General features: G+C 39.6%; 1 long non-coding RNA gene across 1 annotated transcript; it reads left to right on the top strand.

The window, feature by feature from the left end:
- Positions 1 to 1459: 1459 nt before the first annotated feature.
- LOC135271621 (uncharacterized) lies at positions 1460 to 20253 on the top strand. Its single transcript, XR_010339736.1, has 2 exons — positions 1460 to 1673; positions 19655 to 20253. It is a non-coding gene; the product is annotated as an uncharacterized LOC135271621 (long non-coding RNA).
- Positions 20254 to 24042: the final 3789 nt, after the last annotated feature.

Here is a 24042-nt window from a genome sequence, read left to right as displayed (position 1 = left end):
AAACATAGTAAGAATAAACCTGAACTAATGAGATTGGTTACCTAAAGGAGGTAGGTAGGGACTCAATAGAAAAAACAGGAGAGCAGAAACAAACAAGGGCTGAAGGGAGGTGACATTTCTCTGATTATACCTTTATATATATATGCTTTGACTTTTAGAATCATGATCATGTTAGTCATACTGAATAAATAGCCAAAATGAATTAGGAAGTAGAGAACATCCAAAATGAAATACGAATGTTTGTTTTTGCCTTTACCTTACAAAATACAGTGAAAACACTGTTTTTCAAATTTGTTTGAAATTTGTTTGAAAATTTGAAAATTAAACAAATTTGTTAAACAAATTTGAAAAACAGTGTTTACACTATATTTTGTAAGGCTAAAGGCAAAAAAAAAACTGTTCACAAATATTGTTAGTTACTGAATCTGTTTTTCACTGGAGTATGAGTTAGCAATTCAATAACTACTTTGTGTATATTCTAGGACTGCTCAAATAAATAAATATATTGGGGGTAATGAGAGTCTGGTTCCTCACTGTTGGAGACAGAGATAGGACAGGCTAGAATGAACCCTGAGGTGGTGGTTTGGAATCTGAGGTATCAGTGTGAACTTGTGTTTTTGATATATTTAGAGATAGCTAGAGATATAAAAAGATGTAGATGGATGTATGTGAAACTTACGTATGTGTATACATGCATATATTTCTCATCTGTTTTCTCTGTGAGCGCCCGGAAACAATAACACCTTGGCAATGAGCCCACCCAGCATTCGGATCTCATTTTCATTTTAAAACCATTCTCTAATAAAAGGAACCAGTGCTCCTTGGCTGATTCCAGAGTTGATGAGAAAAAAAATACGAGGGAGCCTGAAATGTCTTGTGATGCTGGAAAGTAAGGAAATGATTAAAAAAAAAAAGAAAACAAAAAAATGACGAGGCATGGGAAAAGGGCACCAGAGTCCTTTAAGGGAACTCCCCATAGTCAAAGCTGGGAAAAGCAACAAAATAAATGAGACTAAGATTATAACCTACTGATTACCGTAAGTATTCATGAGTCCACGCTGATAGAAATACATAATGTTTTCATGTGGGCCTTTCTTTTCTACAATATCTTCAGCTATAATAATGGAACTAGTAATATTTATCTTCCAATACTGTTGTGAGGATTCATTGAGGGAGAGGGTTTGAAAGAACTATTCAAAAATGAAAAATGCCTAGAAATGTTAATTGACTTCCCTGCCTTGTTCTATTTGTGCACAGTCATTTTCCCGGAAAACCAGACTATCACAATTTTGAAGCTGAATCCCTGGTAGTTTTGATTTAGTTTTAGAAATATGGTGTTAGTCATTTTTTAGCAGCCTCCTTCAAAATGAAACATTCTACCCATTGGCTTGTCAGTGGCATTTAACCTAGAATAGTCATTAGGAATTCGTCATCATTTCCCTATGCATTCTGCCTTTAGCTTCTCCCCTCCAGGTAAATTGTGGGAGTGACGCTCAGAATTAAACTGTCAGGATGCTGTGATTCCGCTGCATGCTCTGGACAGCTGGCCGTTAGGGAGCACTGCAGGCTTGGAAGAGGTGACTTGTCTTCCTGCGTACGACCCTCTGGGTAGAGCAGCTGTCATCTGAATACGGATGCTGATCTCCAATAGAAGTTCCAGTTTGGTTACAGAGGTCATTTCAGCATTTTTCCTTTTTCTGTCTCAGTTTCTGAGTGGTCCATTTTTTAGGATTGTTTAAAAGAGCTTCAATAGACCTATTTTCCTACTTATTTTCTATGGGTATTGTCTTCCCTTTCAGGTAATGTGATCCTTGAAGGCAGAGAATGTTTCCACTTTTCTTTGCTAATCCCTCAGCATCCAATTTAATAATCTGCACACCAGACTTGATGCTATCAATCCAGTTATGGGTGCAAACTAATCTTAGGAAGCAGATATAATTCCAATCCTCCTCCTGTGAGACAGAGATAATAATACCTCCTTCTTACCTATCATACAAAGATGTATGTTCACATCATTTTTTTAAAAGTTAGAAAAACATAGTATGATTTGTGGGTAAGTGCTTTAGACTCTTTGGCATAAAGACAGTTAATTTATTGATAATACTATGATGTTACTTATTCAACGAATATTTATCAAGCATTCATGGTAGCCCTGGCACTGTGTTAAACAGTGAGGATAAATAAAACTCAGGGCAGATAAAAGACTACAGCATCTGTCCTCAGTGAGTTTATAGTCAAATAATATGTGACAGATATATAAATATGTTCAGCAAGGTGCCATAGTATAGGCGCCATGACAACCATCTGTACAAGGCATATTGAGGCACAAGGAAGGTCACGACATTCTACCGAAATTATTGAGAAGGGCTTCACAGAGAAGTTATCAATTTGAGCTAAGTTGTAAAGACAACCTAGCAACAGCATGAAGAACAGATAAAAAGGAGAACTGACTGTAAGCAAGGAAACCAATTACGAGACAATTGCAAGAGTCCAGACTGCAGACAATGAGTCCTGCCGCAGCGACAACGGCAGCAGCCAGCACTCTGCAGGCCTGCGTGAGGAGCTGCATGAATAGCCATTGAATATGTGAGGAATTCCCAAGGAAACTGATACAGACAATAAATGTTGAAGGAGTAGGTATGGTGGGAATTAATCATAGAGTCATTGAATAAATGTATGTTGTGTCTCCACTAAAGATTGAACACTGTTCTAGGTGATGAAAGTATAGTTAGTGAGATAGACCCTGGTTTCGGGGGATGTATATTTTAATAACAAAGAAAAATACGCAAATAAACAAAATAAGTCAGGTGTGTGTAAGTGCTATGAAGGAAAATGAAGCAGGTTAGGAAGACGAGAACAGTAGGGGAATAGGTTGCTATTTTTATGTGGGGTGGTCAGGAAAGATCTCGATTACAGATATTTCTAGCGGTAGACAGACGAACAGTAGACAGAAGAAAGGCGGGGAGCTGTGTATGGGAGGAAGAAAGATCCAGGCAGAAGCAGGAAGGCTAGCACTTCTGACACAGAGGAAGCAGGAAAAAGACAGGCAGAAGATGAAGGCAGAGAAGAAGAATACAATGTGATAATGTGAGATGTCTTTCCAGGATCACAGGTTGACCTGCAAGTTCTGTGTGCGAACACTAAGTGAAGCTCTGAGAGCTTCTGCTGGCAGCTCCACGGATGGCAGAGGTGGTGTCTTTAGGTGTACTCAGGGCTACAGCCTTTGAGGAAAAGGAATACTCTATAGTGGCTTCATGCTTCCTTGTTGAATTCCTAGTGCCATTCAACCAGACAAATAGTAGAGGTAAAGTCAGCCACAGTGGTGGTGAATGAGCTACGTAACGAGTGTGTTAGGACATGTTGAAGTAGAGGTGTCTGTGAGTGGCCAAGAGGGGCTGCCTAGTAGGTGATCTATATAAAAATCTGTATCCTAGGAGAGACTTTCTAGCTGGAAATAAGTGTCACATGCTTGTTTTTGATAGTTCTCTCATGGGAGTTGATGTGGTCACTGAAGGAAGGGTGAGGGAAGCAGAGGATGATGCTAGCACCTGATGATTGCCAACATTTTAAGAAAGGGCAGAAATAAATGAGATTGCAAGTAAGACTGAGAAGGAATGTTTGGAGGTAGAAGATGGAATAATACAAATGTGATACCACAGAAGTCAAAAAGAAGAGATTTCTCAGGAAAACAGGAATGGCCAGGTGCAGTGGCTCATGCCTGCAGTCCCTGCAGTTTGGGAGGCCACGGCAGGCAGATCACTTGAGGCCAGGAGTTCAAGACCAGACTGGCCAACATGGTGAATCCCCATCTCTAATAAAAAATACAAAAGCTAGCTGGGCGTGGTGGTGTATACACCTGTAATCCCAGCCTCTTGGGAGACTGAGGCAAGAGAATTGCTTGAACCCAGGAGGCAGAGGTTGTAGTGGACCGAGATCATGCCTTTGCACTCCAGCCTAGGTGACAGAGCACGACCCTGTCTACCCCACACACAAAAGAGACAGGAATAATGAACATTGTGCAGTGAGGAAATGCCAAATGGGAGGTAAAAACGTAAAGGCACTGAGCACAGGTTACTTTTTCAAGGAACTTGGTATAAAGGAAAGTGAGGGGGATGTTAGCAGAAGAATCAAGGGAATTGAAATTTGGCAGTTCTTGCTTTTGTTTTTGTTTCAAAGGTGGTTGGAACTTCAGCAAGTTTGTAGGCTTTGGGAAATGAATGCCTATACAGAACCAGAAGCTGAAAATTCAGGAGAGAAAAGAAACAGCTAATTGGGCAAACTCACAGGAGACAAAAGAAAATGGGAATAAAGGCATTCCACTTGGAAGCCTGCCTGGTTCATTAGTGGGAACAGTACCCTTATCCTAAAGTCTAATCCGGTCTTTATTTCAGATTTTGATATTCTATGAATCATGGATTTTTTGTATTAATTTTAATTTTTAAGATAGATTGCATTAAAATACTATTTGTCACAGAATTTTTTGGCCCTCTGAAATTTTACAACAGAACTCTTACACACACACACACACACATATACTCACCACACACACATACACCCCTTACTCACCGATGAAAATGTTATTAGGATTTGTTATTCAGCAATAAGGTTAATCCTGGGACAAACATCAAGGACTAGGGATAGAGAACATAAGGTGGAGGTGAATAGTCTCTGGGGCTCAGGGCCTGGACTCACAGGGAGCAGAAATACTGCGACTTCCCTGGTGAAGGAAACAAAACAGAAAGGTACCACACAAGGGATGCCCCGCTGCAGATGGGCCTGGCTTTGAATGTGAGCACATTGACAATAGCCATTAGATGTTCACTAAATCATTCTTCTGTGACCTGATCCCAGGATCTTCAGTAAAGTTTTCTATCAGGGACAAACTACTGCCCAGCAAATATATAGCAACTAACGAACTCATATTATTACCAAATAATGAACCCATGCAGTGTATTTCCTTATTTTAGTACATTCCTTTCACAAAGCACAATTTATGTCCCTCCCCTTGTGGTAGCTTTTTCTCCATCTCTTATTGATAAATTCACGCAATAGATTTATGAGTTTCATATATTTACTACTTTTCTAACAGCATAAAATGCTACCCACATAGCTGATTGGCATCATTTTCATTTCTTGTTGAAACCCGATTTAATTCTTTATTGCTGCTGATTTACAATTTTCACTGGTGATAAAGAGAGAATGAGGGAATTCAGTTGTGAGTATCAAGGCTCACAACATTATAAAAAGAGCTAGTTGATGGCAAAAAGTCTCACTAGCCAGTCATGTAAACATAAGTAATTGTTTTGTCAAGTATTGGCAAAGGAATTGACATCTATTCATACCCTCAGTGTCAATGGTGTGATGGTAAACATTTAACAACGAGCTCTCTTGAAATAAAAGCCCTAATGTTTTGTGTTTGCCATTTTCCATGGTGTAAATGCTCACAGTTGATTTCAGGCTACCAACCTGACATCACTGAATGTGGAGTGGGAAAAAGTTGCACACTATTATATGACATTTCTACCATGTAGATAAAATGAACATATATAATGAGCATAGATTGTTGTAAAATGTAGTAAAATCACTAAGATGTGATGAGTTCAGATTATTTGTTACATTTTTTAAAAGAAATGTATTTAATTCTGAGGTTATACAATTTAATTTTTAATAATGGCATGTATTAGTTTGGTGTAAAAGTAATTGCATTTTTTGACATACTTTTGATTACCTTTGCACCAACCTAATAAAATAAAATTCCTGAAAATATAACAGTCAGCTCTAATGAGCCTGTATTGTCCAGCTTCAGCATAGCACTGTTTCTTCTAACTTTAATGGCGTTAGTTATGAGGAGACAGACAGGAAGCATATAACTTCTTATTTACTATAATAGCAGCAGCTCTCAGAGATGGTGGCTGCCTGCTTTGAAAGAACAACAGAGAAACTGAAGACTCAGGCAAAGAAGCTTTTCAATGCAAAGGTACAACATTGAAATATGTAATCATGATTGTCACATATTATGAACAATTCATAATGCTTTGACACATCTAGCTTTGCACTGTGCAGGTAGGGCCTTACTTTTGAATCTGCTCAACTCTGCTACTTTGCCAGGTAGCTTGGTTCAAGATATTAAAATGTTTTTCCCTTGTAGATTTATAAAAACCAAGGATCTCACTCTAGAACTGGAAAATGGGGGCTCATCTCATCTCAAATATAATCCAGGGGATTGTTGTTTGTAGAATAGTGCCTCTGAGATCAGAGTTCCTTTTAGCAAAATAAGGTTTGGCGTGCTTGTATTGGAAGAAAAATTCTTTTCTCTCCAGTCTTATGTTGAAGTCAGAGTAACTTAGGAGTATATCTTTGTGATGGCAGGATTTTTGTTTGCTACTTTGCCAGTTGGGGCCTTCCATGGCCAGCTATGCCCCCAAACTGGCCTCACTTGGCCCCAGGCCTGCTGCAGGAGGCATCTCACCCACTCAGCCCACCAGGCCACACCTGGCTCGTGCACTAGCTCCGCCTACAGCTGGGCTGGGTGTGCCCCAGCCTGCCTGTTTTACAGCTCGTATCCTCATTTTGTGGTTCCTGAGTTCTTATCCCGCATCCAAGAAGAATAAAGTTACACTGACAATCAAAGGGTAAGGAGGGCGAAGAAAAATTTTATTGAGCAATTGAACAGCTCTCAATGGAGACAGGAGGCAAGGATGGTCCCCCACCCAAAGTTGAGTGGTCTTTCTCTCTCTCACTGTGTCTCTCAGTGTGGGGCTTTTATGGGGTCAGAATGGGGAGGAATGTGCTGATTGCCTTGTAAGTATGCAAAAGAGGCTGAAACACAGGCATCACAAAAGGTGGGCATGACAGTGTAAAAAAGCCAATTAGGAAAGGGTAGGTATATGTTAAATAGGTGAAGGGTGGAGATTAATCAGAGGGAAGTGTGCCGAACGGGAAGAGACATTCTCAATCCAATCCATGGATTTATCTGAGACTTGTGGCTTGGTTTTCAGGCGGTAAACTATCTTTGGTTCCAAGGTGGGTTTCACCAGTGACCTGCCCCTATCTACCTAGGCATTTGTCTGCCTTCTGCCACTATCATTTGTACTGTCTCCACTGTTTTTTATATTCTGAACACACATTCCCAGTGTTTGGATCAGTTACCCAGTTTGAAAGTCCTGGGCTTAGGACATGTACAACTTTGAATTATTGGGAGGATATCCATTCCAGAGAGAGGCAAGAGAGCCAACTGCTAATGTACTGCTCCAGAGCCCCAGCCCTTCCCACATGCAGAAGATAGAGAATGCAGATTGCGAAATTCAGTCTCGAACCTACAGCCATTTGTATTTCTGGCCACAAAGCCTAATCCTGGAATTCAACTTTTTCATGAATACAGTTACCATATATTATTTTCTACTCATGTGTTACTTAACAAATTTCTATTCTTTGAGCAAATTACATTTTTAATGTTCCTCTATTCTAGCTAGGAAACCTGTCAATGAAAGTATTTCTGGTATAGGGCAATGATTTTCCGGACAGGAGATAATTCCTGAGCAGTTCCATTATGCTGTTGGGTTCTGAGTCAGATTTTATTTGATAAGAGATTCCTCAGCTCAAACCCAAGTTTGAAAACCACTAGTGAAAAAGAGACTGTACCTGTGCTATATGACAAAAGTAAGAAAGAATTAATCCGGAAGCATTTGAAAGTCACTGTTGGAATTTAGACTATGATACAAGTCAGTTTAAAGCTAAAAAAGATATGAAAACGGGCCCTCAATATTAAATTGAAAACTGTGGTCCTGATATCATTCTTACTCAAGGACTGTTGATTTTTTTTTTTAAATCAAGCTGTTTAAAAATGTTGTGCTAAGGATGAAACCATATTCAATGACAAATGAACGGCATAAACTGTCTTCACAGGGCCTTATCAAAGCCTTTCACATGGTGCTTGGATAGTTTGTTTTGATGGGCAGAATCTGAGTCATGTACCCTTATCTAGCTTCATTATTATGGATATGAACTTGGTTCCCAGAGACTCTCACTAGTTCCACAAAAGGAGATTTTAAAAAATGCAGCCTGATAAATTCTCCATTCAATGAGGGATGGAGAATGTTTTATTCTACTGTACTGCAGCTTAAAGACATCTGACCTGAGTTTCTGCAGGAAATTGTATTTATAGGGAGAATATTTAGGTTATAATCTTCAATATTAATCTCCTCCCTTCACTTTCACTTTCTCCAAACCAAGTTTAAGTATCCCACCCCATCCACCCCTCTCCCACCCACCCCCTTCACTTAACAATCCAGGAGAACTTAGAATGAGAGACCATGATTGGAATAGAAGGAATTGAGAACTTTGCTAAACATCTGGAAAAGCATTTTGGAGGAATATCAATTCACTTCATCACTATAGTAGCTCAGTTTAACTCTCTCAAGAAAAAAAAAAAAAAGTCTAATCTTAGATCAGAAGCCCCACAGTGCTAGATCTGCTATGACAGATTCTCTCTAGTTTATGCAGTTGTTCTTTTCTGTTTTTACCATAACTTAAAAGTAGAAAAAGATTTAATATGTAGGTTGGTAAAAGAAGAAGTCTGCCATTAGGGTCAGCAACATCAAACTCTGAATTTACTAGCAAGGGTATTTACTACAGACTGTCATTATCATGAGGGTACCTGATCTATGTCTGTATAAGTACCACACACCGATTATGCCACTGAACCTCAATGCCTGATCTACCTCTTATGACAACTCTGAGGAAGGAAACATTATCCCTATTTCGTTGATTAGAAAATTGAGGCTTAGAGGCTTTAGATGACTTACCAAAAGGCATTCAGCTAGGAAATGGTAGAAAAAGAATACAAATCCAACTAGCCAGATCCCAGGGTCAGAGCACTTAACTGCATCCTGTACTATGGTGGAGTCAAGGGTGGGGAGCTGTGATTGTAACACATGGCAATGTGATGTGAGGCATCAAGTCAACAGAAGATGGAGGGCAATTGATTTCTTTTTTTTCCTTTTTTTTTTTTTTTAACTACAGGCACCCGCCACCATGCCCAACTAATTTTTGTACTTTTTTTTTTTTTTACATATTTAGTTTCTGGGTACATGTGCAGAACATGCAGGATTGTTGCATAGGTACATACATGCTAATGTAGTTTGCTGCTTCCATCTTACCCCCGTCACCTATATCTAGCATTTCTTCCCATGTTATCCCTCCCCAACCTCCCTACCCCTGCTGTCCTTCCCCTATTCCCTGCCAACAGACCCCAGTGTGTGATGCTCCCCTCCCTGTGTCCATGTGTTCTAATTGTTCAACTCCTGCCTATAAGTGAGAACATGTGGTATTTGATTTTCTGTTCTTGTGTCAGTTTGCTAAGAATAATGGTTTCCAGATTCATCCATGTCCCTACAAAGGACACGAACTCATCGTTTTTTATGGTTGCATAATATTCCATGGTGTATATGTGCCACATTTTCCCTGTCCAGTCTATCATCGATGGGCATTTGGGTTGCTTCCAGGTCTTTGCTATTATAAACTGTGCTGCAATGAACGTTCATGTGCATGTGTCCTTGTAGTAGAACGATTTATAATCCTTTGGATATATGCCCAGTAATGGGATTGCTGGGTCAAATGGAATTTCTATTTCTAGGTCCTTGAGGAATTGCCACACTGTTTTCCACAATGGTTGAACTAATTTTCACTCCCACCAACAGTGTAAGAGTGTTCCTATTTCTCCACATCCTCTCCAGCATCTGTTGTCTCCAGATTTTTTAATGATCGCCATTGTAGCTGGCGTGATATGGTATCTCAATCTGGTTTTGATTTGCATTTCTCTAATGACCAGTGATGATGAGCATTTTTTTCATTTGTTTGTTGGCCTCATATATATCTTCTTTTGAAAAGTGTCTGCTCATGTCTTTCGCCCACTTTCGAATGGGTTTGTTTGTTTTTTTCTTGTAAATCTGTTTTAGTTCTTTGTAGATTCTGGATATTAGTCCTTTGTCAGATGGGTAGATTGCAAAATTTTTTTCCCATTCTGTTGGTTGCTGGTTCACTCTAATGATGGTTTCTTTTGCTGTACAGAAGCTCTGGCGTTTAATTAGATCCCATTTGTCTATTTTGGCTTTTGTTGCCATTGCTTTTGGTGTTTTAGTCATGAAGTCCTTGCCTATGCCTATGTCCTGAATGGTTTTGCCCAGGCTTTCCTCTAGGGTTTTTATGGTGTTAGGTCTTATGCTTAAGTCTTTAATCCATCTGGAGTTAATTTTAGTGTAAGGTGTCAGGAAGGGGTCCAGTTTCTGCTTTCTGCACATGGCTAGCCAGTTTTCCCAACACCATTTATTAAACAGGGAATCCTTTCCCCATTGCTTGTTTTTGTCAGGTTTGTCAAAGATCAGATGGTTGTAGATGTGTGGCATTGCCTCCAAAGACTCTGTTCTGTTCCATTGGTCTATATCTCTGTTTTAGTACCAGTACCATGCTGTTTTGATTACTGTAGACTTGTGGTATAGTTTGAGGCCAGGTAGCGTGATGCCTCCAACTTTGTAATTTTTGCTTAGGATTGCCTTGGCTATGCAGGCTCTCTTTTGGTTACATATGAAGTTTAAGATGGCTTTTTCCAGTTCTGTGAAGAGGGTCATAGGTAACTTGATGGGGATAGCGTCGTATCTATAAATTACTTTGGGCAGTATGGCCATTTTCACAATATTAGTTCTTCCTAACCATGAGCATGGAATGTTTTTCCATCTGTTTGTGTCCTCTCTTATTTCGTTGAGCAGTGGTTTGTAGTTCTCCTTGAAGAGGTCCTTTATTTACATCCTTTGTTAGTTGTATTCCTAGCTATTTTATACTCTTTGTAGCAGTTGAATTGGAGTTCTCTCTTGATTTGTCTCTCTGTTAGTCTGTTATTGGTGTGTAGGAATGCTTGTGATTTCTGCACATTGATTTTGTATCCTGAGACTTTGTTGAAGTTGCTTATCAGTTTCAGGAGATTTTGGGCTGAGACGATGGGGTCTTCTAAATATACAATCATGTCGTCTGCAAATAGAGACAATTTGACTTCCCCCTTTCCTAATTGAGTAACTTTTTTCTTTTTCTTGTCTGATTGCTCTGGATAGAACTTCCAATACTACATTGAATAGGAGTGGTGAGAGAGGGCATCCTTGTCCAGTGCCAGATTTCAAAGGGAATGCTTCCAGTTTTTGCCCATTCAGTATGACATTGGCTGTGGGTTTATTGTAAATAGCTTTTATTATTTTGAGACATGTTCCATCAATACCTAGTTTATACAGAGTTTTTAGCATAAAGATTATTGAATTTTGTCAAAGGCTTTCTCTATATTTATTGAGATGATCATGTGGTTTTTTGTTTTTGGTTCTGTTTATGTGGTGAATTATATTTAGAGACTTGCGAATGTTGAACCAGCCTTGCATCCCCGGGATGAAGCCTATTTGGTCGTGATGGATAAGCTTTTTGATGTGCTGTTGCAATTGGTTTGCCAGTATTTTATTGAAGATTTTTGCATCTATGTTCATCATGGATATTGGCCTGAAGTTTTCTTTTTTTGTTGAGTCTCTGCTGGGTTTTGGTATGAGGATGATGTTGGTTTCATAAAATGATTTGAGAAGGATTCCCTCTTTTTGGATTGTTTGGAATAGTTTCAGAAGGAGTGGTACCAGCTCCTCTTTGTATGTCTGGTAGAATTCAGCTGTGAACCCATCTGGACCTGGGCTTTTTTTGGTCAGTAGGCTATTAATTGCTGCCTTAACTTCAGCCCTTGTTATTGGTCTATTCAGAGTGTTGACTTCTTCCTGGTTTAGGCTTGGGAGGCTGCAAGTGTCCAGGAATTTATCCATTTCTTCCAGGTTTACTGGTTTATGTGCACAGAGTTTTCTACAGTAATCTCCGATGGTAGTTTGTATATCTGTGGAATCGGTGGTGACATCCCCTTTGTCATTTTTTATTGTATATATTCGATTATTCTCTCTTTTCTACTAATCTGACTAGTGGTCTGTCTATTTTGTTGATCTTTTCAAAAAAACAGCTCCTGGATTTATTAATTTTTTGAAGGATTTTTTTGTCTCTATCTCCTTCAGTTTGGTTCTGATCTTAGTTATTTCTTGTCTTCTGCTAGCTTTTGAGTTTTTTTGATCTTGCTCCTCTAGCTCTTTCAATTTTGATGATAGGGTGTCGATTTTAGATCTTTCCTTGCTTTTCATTTGGGCATTTATTGCTATAAATTTCCCTCTAGACACTGCTTTAAATGTGTCCCATAGATTCTGGTACATTGTGTCTTCATTCTCGTTGGTTTTGAAGAACATCTTTATTTCTGCCTTCATTTCATTGTTTACCCAGTCAACATTCCAGAGCCAGTTGTTCAGTTTCCATGAAGTTTTGCAGTTCTGATTTAGTTTCTTAATCCTGAGTTCTAATTTGATTGCACTGCGGTCTGAGAGACTGTTATGATTTCTGTTCTTTTGCATTTGCTGAGGAGTGAGTTACTTCCAATTATGTGGTCAATTTTAGAGTAGGTGAGATGTGGTGCTGAGAAGAATGTATATTCTATGGATTTGGGGTGGAGAATTCTGTAGATGTCTCTTAGGTTTGTTTGGTCCAGATCTGAGTTCAAGTTCTGGATATCCTTGTTAATTTTCTGTCTCATTGATCTGTCTAATATTGGCAATGGAGTATTAAAGTCTCCCAGTATTATTGTGTGGGAGTCTAAGTCTCTTTGTAGGTTGTTAAGAACTTGCTTTATGTATCTGGGTGCTCCTGTATTGGGTGCGAATATATTTAGCATCATTAGCTCTTCTTGTTGCATTGATCCTTTTACCATTATGTAATGCCCTTCTTTGTCTCTTTTGATCTTTGTTGGTTTAAAGTCTATTTTATCAGAGACTAGGATTGCAACTCCTGCTTTTTCTTGCTCTCCATTTGCTTGGTAAATCTTCCTCCATCCCTTTATTTTGAGCCTATGTGTGTCCTTGCATGTGAGATGGGTTTCCTGGATACAGGACACCAATGGGTTTTGACTTTTTATCCAATTTGCCAGTGTGTGTCTTTTGATTGGAGCATTTAGCCCATTTACATTTAAGGTTAATATTGTTATGTATGAATTTGATCCTGCCATTTTGATGCTAGCTGGTTGTTTTGCCCATTAGTTGATGCAGTTTCTTCATTGTGTCGATGCTCTTCACCATTTGGTACATTTTTGGAGTGGTTGGTACTGGTTGTTCCTTTCCTAGTTTAGTGCTTCTTTCAGGAGCTCTTGTAAGGCAGGCCTGGTGGTGACAAAATATCTGAGCAATTGCATGTCTGTAAAGGATTTTATTTCTCCTTTGCTTATGAAGCTTAGTTTGGCTGGATATGAGATTCTAGGTTGAACGTTCTTTTCTTTAAGGATGTTGAATATGGGCCCCCACTCTCTTCTGGCTTGTAGGGTTTCTGCCAAGAGATCCACTGTGAGTCGGATGGGCTTCCCTTTGTGGGTAACCCGACCTTTCTCTCTGGCTGCCCTTAGCATTTTTTCCTTCTTTTCAACCTTGGTGAATCTCACAATTATGTGCCTTTGGGTTGCTCTTCTTGAGAACTCTCTTTGTGGTGGTCTCTGTATTTCCTTGATGTGAATGTTCACCTGCCTTGCTAGGTAGGGAAGTTCTCCTGGATAATATCCTGAAGAGTGTTTTCCAGCTTGGATTTATTCTCCCCATCACATTCAGGTACACCTATCAAACGTAGACTCGGTCTTTTCACATAATCTCATATTTCTTGGATGCTTTATTTATTTCTTTTTACTCTTTTTCCTCCAATTTTGCCTTCTTGTTTTATTTCATTGAGTTGGTCTTCAATCTCTGATATCCTTTGTTCGCTTGGTCAATTCAGCTGTTAAAATTTGTATATGCTTCGCGAAGCTCTCGTGTTTTTCAGCTCCATCAAGTCATTTATATTCTTCTCTAAGCCATTTATTCTTGTTAGCATTTGATCAAACCTTTTTTCAAGGTTCATAGTTTCTTTACATTGGGTTAGAACATGTTCTTTTAGCTCAGAGAAGCTTCTTATTACCCACCTTCTGAAGCCTGTTTCTGCCAATTCATCAGACTCATTCTCCATCCAGCTTTTTCCCTTGCTCGTGAGGAGTTGTGATCCCTTGGAGGAGAGGCCTTCTGGTTTGGGGTGTTTTCATCCTTTTTGCACTGGTTTCTTCCTATCTTTGTGGATTTATCTACCTGTGGTCTTTGTAGTTGGTGACTTTCAGGTGGGGTCTCTGTGTGGATGTCCTTTTTGTTGATGTTGAAGTTATCTCTTTCTGTTTTTTCAGTTTTCCGTCTAACAGTCAGGCCCCTCTGCTGTAGGACTGCTGAGGTCCACTGCAGGTCCTGCTTGCCTTGGAGTCACCTGCGGTGGTTGCAGAACAGTAAGGATTGCTGCCAGTTTCTTCTTCTGTTACTTTTGTCCCAGAGGATACCTGCCAGATGTCAGCCTGAGCTCTCCTTTATGAGGTGTTTTTTTGGATATTTGGTGATCGGGGAGCTGCTTGAGGAGACAATCTGTCCCTTATAGGAGTTCAAGTGCTGTGCTGGAGCTCCATTGTTCCATTTAGAGCTGCTGGGCAGGTACATTTAAGTCTGCTGCAGCAGAACTCATAACCACCTTATTTTCCCAGGTACTCTGTCCTGGGAAGCTGGGGCTTTATTTATAAGTTCCTGATGTGCTGCTGCCTTTTTTCAGAGATGCCCTGCCCAGCAAGGAGGTAGCCTTGTCACAGTCTGCCAGCAGAGGTGTTGCTGAGCTGTTGTGGGCTCTGCCCAGCTGCTGTGTCAACTTGCCTGTGGTTTTGTTTACAGAGGTACAGTTAGAATTGCCTCAGTAATGGCAGTCTGCCTCAGTAATGGCAGACTGCCCTGGTAATGGCAGATTGTCTCAGTAATGGCGGATTGCCTCGGTAATAGCATACTGCCTCGGTAATGGTGGACTGCCTTGGTAATGGCGGACTGCCTTGGTAGTGGTGGACTGCCTTGGTACTGGCAGACACCATTCCCCCTACAGAACTGGACCATCCTGGGTCCATCTGTGCTTGCTGTGAAATTCTCAATCCAGAGCACTTCAGATTGCTGGTCTGTGTGAGGGTAGGACCCGCCAAGCCAGATCACCTGGCTCCCTGTTTTAGCCCCCTTTTTTTCAGTTGAATGGGTAGCTCTGTCTCCCAGGCACTCCAGGTGCCAGTTGAAATGGCCACCCACATTTGTGTGAGTTTTTGTGCAGCGACCCGCTGTGCGGACTGAAACAGCCATGCTCACAACTCGTGGTGCTATTCAGCCCGGGAATCTCCTGGTCTGTAGGCAGTAAAAACTTGTTTCAAAATGTGGTGATCACTCACCCTCTGCATTGTTCTTACTGGGAACTGCACTCTAGAGCTGTTCCTATTCAACCATCTTGGATCCTTTCTGGGCAATTTGTTTTTTAACATTCATCTATGCACTCGGCTACTTTTTGTTTTCATATATAATGCAAATTTTCTACATCTCTAAAACTTCACTATGTTCCTTATGTGATAGTTTGTATAAGATCAAATTTGCATGAGTCAAGTGTTGAGTAACCTGGTGAGCATCTGTACATCATTGATCATTACTGTAACTAAATAGAACAGGAAAGGAGAAAGATAGGTAGGATTAGGTTTTTATTTGGAGGCTAGGAGAGAAAGGATTACCAAGAATAAAGAAGTAGAGATGGGGAAGAAAACCAAAATAAGAAAAAAACAGCAATTGGAGGACAGAAGTTAGCTCTTACTTGATAATAAGAATGAATATGCTAGCCCTGATCACACTTGCTTCTTTCTCTCACTTTCTCTCTTTCTCTCTCTGTTTTCTTCCATCCCTTCTTCCTTGGTGGTTTTGTTACTAAACTCTCTCAGATTCCCAGGATCATAAACATGCAGAGGACATCTACGTAATAGGAGTTATTTGTAAGGATACATTAACAAATTAGGAAGGTAGGTAAGGTAGACACACATACACAATCACACAGACACAGAAACACAGAAAAAGATCCAGAAGTTAAACAAAACAGCCAGGCCTCAGGATAATAGCCCTTTGCTCACCAAGTCAGACCTCAAGGAGAACTGGAACACTCTTCAGCTGCCACATGATCGTGTCTCATTATTTCACCGTCTTCATCCACAGGCTTCCAGTGTTTCTCTCTGTCTTGGCTTCTACTTTTCTTGATACTGCAGATTCTCCTGACTCTCTGTTCACCTCATGTCTTTTTCTCACTGTAGACTTCTACTGACTCATAGCTTTATCTTTCTTCTGTGTCTATCACAGCTTTTGCCAAGCCATCCAAGAAAGTTCTGTGTATGAATTCTTTTTTTTTTTTTTTTTTTTTTTTTTGAGATGGAGTCTTGCTCTTTCACCAGGCTGGAGTGCAGTGGCACAATCTCAGCTCACTGCAAACTCGGTCTCCCAGCTTCAAGCGATTCCCCTGCCTCAATCTCCTGAGTAGCTGGGACTACCAACATGTGCCACCATGCCTGGCTAATTTTTGTATTTTAGTAGAGACCAGATTTCACCATGGCCAGCATGGTCTCAGTCTCCTGACCTCATGATCTGCCTGCCTCAGCCTCCCAAAGTGCTGGGATTACAGGCATGAGCCACTGTGCCTGGCTAAATTCTTTTACTCAAAGTATATTTAGCTTGGATGAGATGTTTCTCCCACATATATTCTGGACACCCATTTTTGTCCTGTATTGAAGACCTTTTAAAGCTCTGGCCAGTTCACAAGAAATGCCTTTAACTGTCCCTCTGTTACACGTAGTTAGGCGTGAGCAGGGCAGGAGAGGGCTCTCTCCCCTCTACCAAGAATGTTGACTGATGGTTTGGCCGTTATCACATTGCATCTATAAAAGTGATAAATTGGCAACCAGTGCCCGGGAGAGGCCATTTCCTGATGGTCTACACCTGTTGCACTAAAGTGTTGATTGAATGCAGATGTGAGAAAAATCAACTTCCTGGGCACGCGCATTACAAGGCAAAATGGCAGAGTATGACCTTCTGGTGGCACTCCATCAGAAAAGGGAAGAGAGCCTCAGATGGCTATGCATACAATGTCCTAAACGCACTACGAGTGTTCACTTCCCAAGGATAAGGAGGGCACTGTGCATTTGGGCAGCCCACCCTAAGTGAAGAATCATGGGAAAGGGAAGGGATGGAAGACATCAGAAGTGGGCCAGTCTTTAAAGTCCTATAATCAAGGTTAAATGCCACACTTGTCCTTCAGGTTTCCTGCTTGGGTCTCTTCCAGGTGTACTTTCTTTTCTTTCTTATTCTAAAACCTTTTTAAAGAAACTTCCACTTCTGGTCTGAACCTTGCCTTGGTCTGTTTTTCTCCCTTATTCCCCTCAGTGGAATTCTTTCTTTTTAGGAGGCAAGAATTGAGGTTGCTGCAAACTCATACAAATTTGCTACCAGTAACTCAGATACGTTCCACTGGTAACACCCCAGCCCACCCCAACATAAATGTGGATCCAACAGTCATTTTGTACATAATCCCACACTTCTATCAGCCCCACTTGTTCCAAGATAAGCCAACCAGAATTCTTTCCTGGCAGTCTGAAATTTAACAAAGAGAATGAGTCAGTCTCTCCAGGTGGCTTAGCCTTTAGCTTGTGTGACTTGTTTGTCCCTGCTCCCAGTACTGTCTTGCTTTGCTGCAACCCACACAACTCAGCTCTTTTGTTAGTTTCCAGTAAAATATCTATCATCCCCAGTATCTTATAATTGTAATAGTCTTTGCTATAAATGGAATGGAGGGGAGAGAGTTCATACAGTCCCTCCCCTCTTTCTCTCCTTCCCAGCTCTGTCTCTCTCCTGGGCCACACTAATTCTCCTCCTTGTTTTGTGCATAGCAATTTACAGCAATCATCTTTTCAGACTTGAGCATGCCCTGAGGGCTCACTCACTAAGCCAATCAGCTAATCAAAGAGCTTATTGAAGCATTACTTTCAAGAGTAGATATTCCTAGGGGAATTCTGGTCAATATAATTGTCTTCTCTGGACAGGTCTGTACTTAAAAGCTGTGACCAGTTTTATAACAGCACTTGGTCTGGAGACAAATAAGACAGTTTTTTTGAAAAAGAAAAGAAGAAGCAGAGAAAAGAGTCAGAAAGAACATTTCCTGGGGAGACAATGACTCCAGTTCCCAGTCCCTGTCCTCCCAAAAGTCAGGCTGCATTCCTCCTCTTGTGTTCTGTGAGACAACCCATTACCTAATAATTCCCTTTTTAACTTGGATTAGCTAGGCTATCTACTTGTTCACACCAAAACTATAACTAATCATATATTTTCCCTATCAAAAAAGTGTTACTTGTCCAGGGTGGTGGCTCATGCCTATAATCCTAACACTTTGGGGGTGAGGCAGAAGGACCACTTGAGGCCAGGAGTTCAAATCCAGCCTGGGCAACACAGTGAGACACCATCTCTATAAAAAATAATAAAAAAAAATTAGCTAAGAGCAGTGGCATATGCCTGTAGTCCCAGCTACTCAGAAGGTTGAAGCGGGAAGATGGCTTGACCTCAGGAGTTTGAGGCTAAAGTGAGCTATGATCATGCCTCTGTACTCCAGTGTCGGAGACAGAGTAAGACCCAGTCTCTTAAAAAAAAAAAAAGTACTACTTTTTATTATAATACAATTGCCAGTTATCATCTTCTCTGTGCTTTCCACTTGAAAGCTTCTTAAGGGCAAGGACTGCATTTGTCTTGCTCACTATTTTATTCTCAGTAATTAGCATGTTCTCCAGACACTTAATAAATATATTTTGAAAAACTGTAGAGTTATTGACTGCCAACTGTGTACCAAGCACTATTTTATGCACTGTGATTATAAAGATGAATGATATAATCCTTTACCTCCCATTGCTTAGAGCCTAGATTATTCCCAAATCTATCTTGTTCAAGTTTAATTTTTCCTTGTGTTAGTTAAAACTCTTTCATGGGACAGTGTTGGCTGAAGTGACCAAATATTATAAGGGGCAGGGATAAAACTGGATTAGTGGACAGCTGGAACCAGGGTCAAATGTGGTCAGGACTCTTTCCGGTCTTATCTCTATCCACAGGTTGACTTCACCATCTCAGACTCATTTCCTCCTGAGTACGGAGCAAGGCACAGTAGCTGCCAGCAGTTTTCAAGCTTACGTTATACCAGTTTTATCACTTTCCATGGTTCCAATTTGACAAATCCAGGGAAGTCCTCCAAGTGGCTCAGCTTATGTTAAGTGTTCTTCTTTGGGCCAATTACCATGGAGGGAAGGCACTAGGATTATTTTAATTTAGGTTTCCATTTCTACATCAATCACCAACAGCAGGATCTGTAGGCCAATGGCAGCTTCCAATTTCAGCCACATGGATGGGGCATGGCCAGAACAGGAGTGGATACTCTTCTGTGCAGATAAAATCATCGTTGTGTGTCCACTCAATTCCATTATTCTTACATCCATAAACTCTTCCCCTGACTTTAAGTAAAAAATGTTTATAAAATGCCCATTGAGCACAAAGCCTTGTTCCAGGCTGGTAAATTAAGCTTTTAGATTTTGTATATCAAAATTAATTTTTAAAAGAAAAACATTTTTTTCTCAATTGCTTTAATAATAACCTAATCTTTTCTGTGTTTCTTTTTCCAGAGTTACAGCATAGTGAAACTTCAAGCACTAGGTTTTTTTTGGACCATCCCAGTGCACGTGAATCAGGTGATTTTATCTTTTGTTCCTCTCCTTGCTATCCCTAATCTGTCAGGCAGTCCTAAATCTACACCATCAGGCTTGTTTGTTCTACTTCTCTATCCTTTTATCATGGTTCTATTAACTCACATCCAAAGATGTCAAGAGAATAAATAGCCCAATAAAACAAAAGAATATACTTCCAGATTTAAAAAGAAAGAAACATACAAGAAATACATAAATCATACTATATGACTATAGCCCAGAAGATTGCATGGAGGATCTTTGTGTTTCCTGTAGAAGAAAAGAAAAATGGAATTTCCATCTCTTGCATCAGAACTTGACAGCTGGAGTTATTATTTATCAGGTATCAAGAAAGGAGTGATATGCATCAGAAATAATTTTGCCTGAAATAAGCACAATTCCATGGAGGATGATGACACATTTTCTCTGGTGATCTTATAATTGGGGGTGATTTAAACATGAGTCAAATCTACATTTTGTCTAAGAAATTCTTCATCATGATCATCTCCTCCTAATAAAACATGGTTCCTTACAACATGGGTTTGCATGACAACTTCTTACCACATCATGTCACACCTATATAATGGAGACTCATGTCTCAATGAACGCTTTCCAGATAAACAGAAGGTACTTGTCCAATAGTAATAAACACCTGCCATACAGGTTGCTAAGAGCTCAAATAAAGATAAATTTGTTGGCTTGACCCAAATGTTCACTGGGTCTCAGATTAATTGAATGTTATCTGACATTTGGCACTTTCTATATCTCAACCAAAAAGACCAGTCTTTGATCATGATCTCAACACTCTTTTTCAAGAAGTAATTGTTATTTTTCTTCCTGGTGTTCACATGCTGCTTTAGTAGGGTACGTCGTGATCTCCAAACGTAGCACCCAAACTCGAACAGAACATAATTCCCAGTCAAATTGAATGTTTGCTGCTTGGAATTAATGTTCATATAAGGCTAAGTCTAATATCAAAGGAGAATTTATTTTTTTTAGGTTATCTACAGGACTTGATTTAGAAAGTATATCACTATTTAAAAATATTTAGAAATTTTGTTAATATTTTAAAATGCACTTTAAAGATCTCTTAATTTACACTCACAGTTTTATGATTGAGGAAGCAGACACAAGAAAGCCCTTCTCAAGGTCACACAGATCTTAGTGACAGAGTGCTAACATATACTAGAAGATAACTTTGTTTTACCTTAATTATGAAGAAAATGAAACTATTTAACTTTAAGATATTTTCTATATATCTTAACATGTTTAATTATGACAAAGAATTTTTTTATGTCAATGGAAGCTTATTTGCCAGCTTCTATATATTTAAAAGTTAGTAATTACCTTACCTTTCTAGGAAATAAAGATTCAGTACAGAAAAATCAGAGGGAAAGTCAATGCAGAGAGGGAAAGAAACCACTGAGAAGGTTACCAGCTGTGGATGCAGAAAACAACTGCCCCAATCTCCCCCCTTAGATAAGAACAGACTTACACTATTAATATTATCATTACTATTACTAATATTATTCAGTTTAACCTCTGATATCCTCCCAGAGCAAGCTCTAAAACATGGTTTACAGCAGTTAGGAAACTATTTTTTATTTCCTGAGCAAACCCTGCCTGCTGTTGTCTGGAAGCCTGGAATTTGCAAACAGCAGCTTGCTGACAGCTGAAACTGTAAAGAAAGTTTTTCCTCTTCATTCCCGCAGGAACCTAAACTGATCTGTCTGAAACAGGTGAGATGGGCTTACGGTATAACAGAAGAGACTACTGGAATTGCACTGCATCTGCCTCAAACCCAGGAGTACAAAGGGCTTTAGGATCACTGTGTGCTTCCTGCAAACCCTCCCAGGAGTGCAAGACTCCTTTGTTTACCATTTTGGCCAGCCCTTTATCTTTCTGCTTTGTAGCTCTGCCAACACCCTCCACAGGATTACCACAACTGATTTTCCCAAACATCTGCCCATTTCATTTACTCAGAAGTGACAGCTCTCTAGCTGACTACATCTGCCCTTCTGTTGTAGTCAAATGCTCTTAAATGGCTTTTTAAAAAACTTTCTCCTCTTAAAATAGTTTATTTAACCATGCATTTATTTTATATAACAGTGAAATTTAAACAAAAGGAAACGCACTAACTTTTCTATGTTCTGCAGGAAGCAGATTGCAGAAACCGTAAGTCCAGTGACAATGAAAAACAGTCAGTCTCAGCCTCACACACATGATGGATGAATTCCCCAGACGTAATGTTGAGAAAGAAAAAGGGAGATGCAAAAGAGTACATACTGAGTAATGCCATATTTGTGAAATTCCAAAGCAGCAAACCTAATCTGTGGAGATACAGGTCAGATGCTGGTTGTCTTCAGCAGTGGTATCAACTGCAAGTGGGCATGAGCAGGCTGCTGGTGACACCAAAAGGTCTCTCTTGATCTGAATACTGGCAAAATAAATTTATAGTTATATAAATATTCTCCTAGTTGTACTTTACCAAATATAAATATATAAATGTCATGCTTTTATTTTATTTATTTATGTATTTATTAATTTTTTGAGACAGAGTCTCGCTCTGTTGCCCAGGCTGGAGTGCAGTGGTACGATCTCCGCTCACTGCAACCTCTGTCTCCCAGGGTCAAGAAATTCTTCTGGTTCAGTCTCCCAAGCAGCTGGGATTACAAGTACCGTACATCACCAAGCCGGCTCATTTTTGTATTGTTTAGTAGAGATGGGGTTTCGCCATGTTGTCCAGGCTGCTCTTAAACTCCTGACCTCAGGTGATCTGCCCACCTCGGCTTCCCAAAGTGCTAGGATTACAGGTGTGAGTAACCGCGCTTGGCCAATAGTCATGCTTTAATTAAAAAAATTATAAGAACATGTTATATCACTACTTAAAAGTATAATAATTATTATTTTTAAGATCCAGTGTTTTCCTCCTGTCATTGATTCGCATAAGAAGCATTCCTCGGGGTTACCATTCTTATCATCACAAATTTCCTTCTAAGGGTTCACAAGTCTATGGTCCTACCCCTTGTTGATGGAGGGGCTCACCTCTCCCCACCAGCCTGGCTGTTCCACCAGGGGAAAAGTCCTGGCAAGCTGCTCTTCAGGAAAGGTAGCTGCCTCACACTTCTTCACTGGAGTCAGCTAGATCTTCCAATGTGGCTATGATCTCCTGATGTTTTCTCCTGGTTAGAATAATCTTCTAGATATCCATGGTACCCACACATTTTTCACCCACAACCATAATTTTTAAAAATACTCTGAAATCATCTTTAAAATATTTTTAAAACATTTTCAATATGACAGCATCATAATGGCAAAGAATATTGTGGTACTTTCACAATCATCACAAAAATAATATAAAAATACAGGAGAGGGATCCCAATGAGTATAGCAAGCTAACAGGCCCCTTATCTTCCTGAGTTCATGTTCTTTATCAGTCCTTGTCTGTAGGTATAAATAATTTAAAATATATAATGTAAAACATTTTTACTTAACAACTGATCATACATTTTTTGAAAAATTAGTTGAATTGATAAAGTGGTAAGTATCTTCATTTTGTACAATGCTCGAGGTTTTCAGTTTTTTAGTATCATAAAGAATAAATCTTCAGGCATATACCTTTCTTCATAGTTTCAGCACTGAATGTGGTTAAATTCCCAGGGGCAGGATTACTGGATGGAAAGACTTGTACAGGTCGTAGAAAGTATAGTCAAATTTGCCTTAGAAAATAATTGTACTGATTTCTAAGCCTTAGAAAATAATTGTACAGTTTCTAAGCTGCTAGTAATATGTAATTGCGCCAGTTTCACCAGTCTTGACAACATTGAATGATACAACTTATTTAAAGAACAGATTTGTTGAGATATTGTTCATATATCACCCATATCCATTAGGAGCCACTCCTCATTTTCCTTTCCTCCCAGATTGTGGCAACCTCTATTTATTTTCCATCTCCATGGATCTGCCTATTCACAGAAATGAAATCATGCAATATGTGACCTTTTATGAATGGCTTCTTTCATTGAGCCTAATATATTTTAAGTTCATCCATGTTGTAGCATGAGTTAATACTTCATTAATTTTCATGGCCAAATAATATTGCATTGTATGGAGATACATTTGGTTCATTGATTCATCAGTTGAGGGACATTTGAGGTGCTTCCACTTTTGGCTATTATCTTCTATGCACATTTGTGTACAGTTTTTGTGTGGAAATGTTTCAAATTCTTTTAGACATAAAACCAGGAGTGGAATTTCTGAGTTATAGTAGCTCAGATAACTATAACTATTTCTGGGTTAACTATAACTCAGTAACTGCAACTATTTCT

The sequence above is a fragment of the Aotus nancymaae genome, unplaced genomic scaffold (genome assembly GCF_030222135.1).
Source record: "Aotus nancymaae isolate 86718 unplaced genomic scaffold, 86718_ANA_hifiasm-v0.15.2.pri h1tg000088l, whole genome shotgun sequence".
Lineage (NCBI taxonomy): Eukaryota > Metazoa > Chordata > Mammalia > Primates > Aotidae > Aotus > Aotus nancymaae.
Note: the sequence above shows the minus strand (reverse complement) of the source record. Positions and strands in the feature narration are given on the sequence as shown.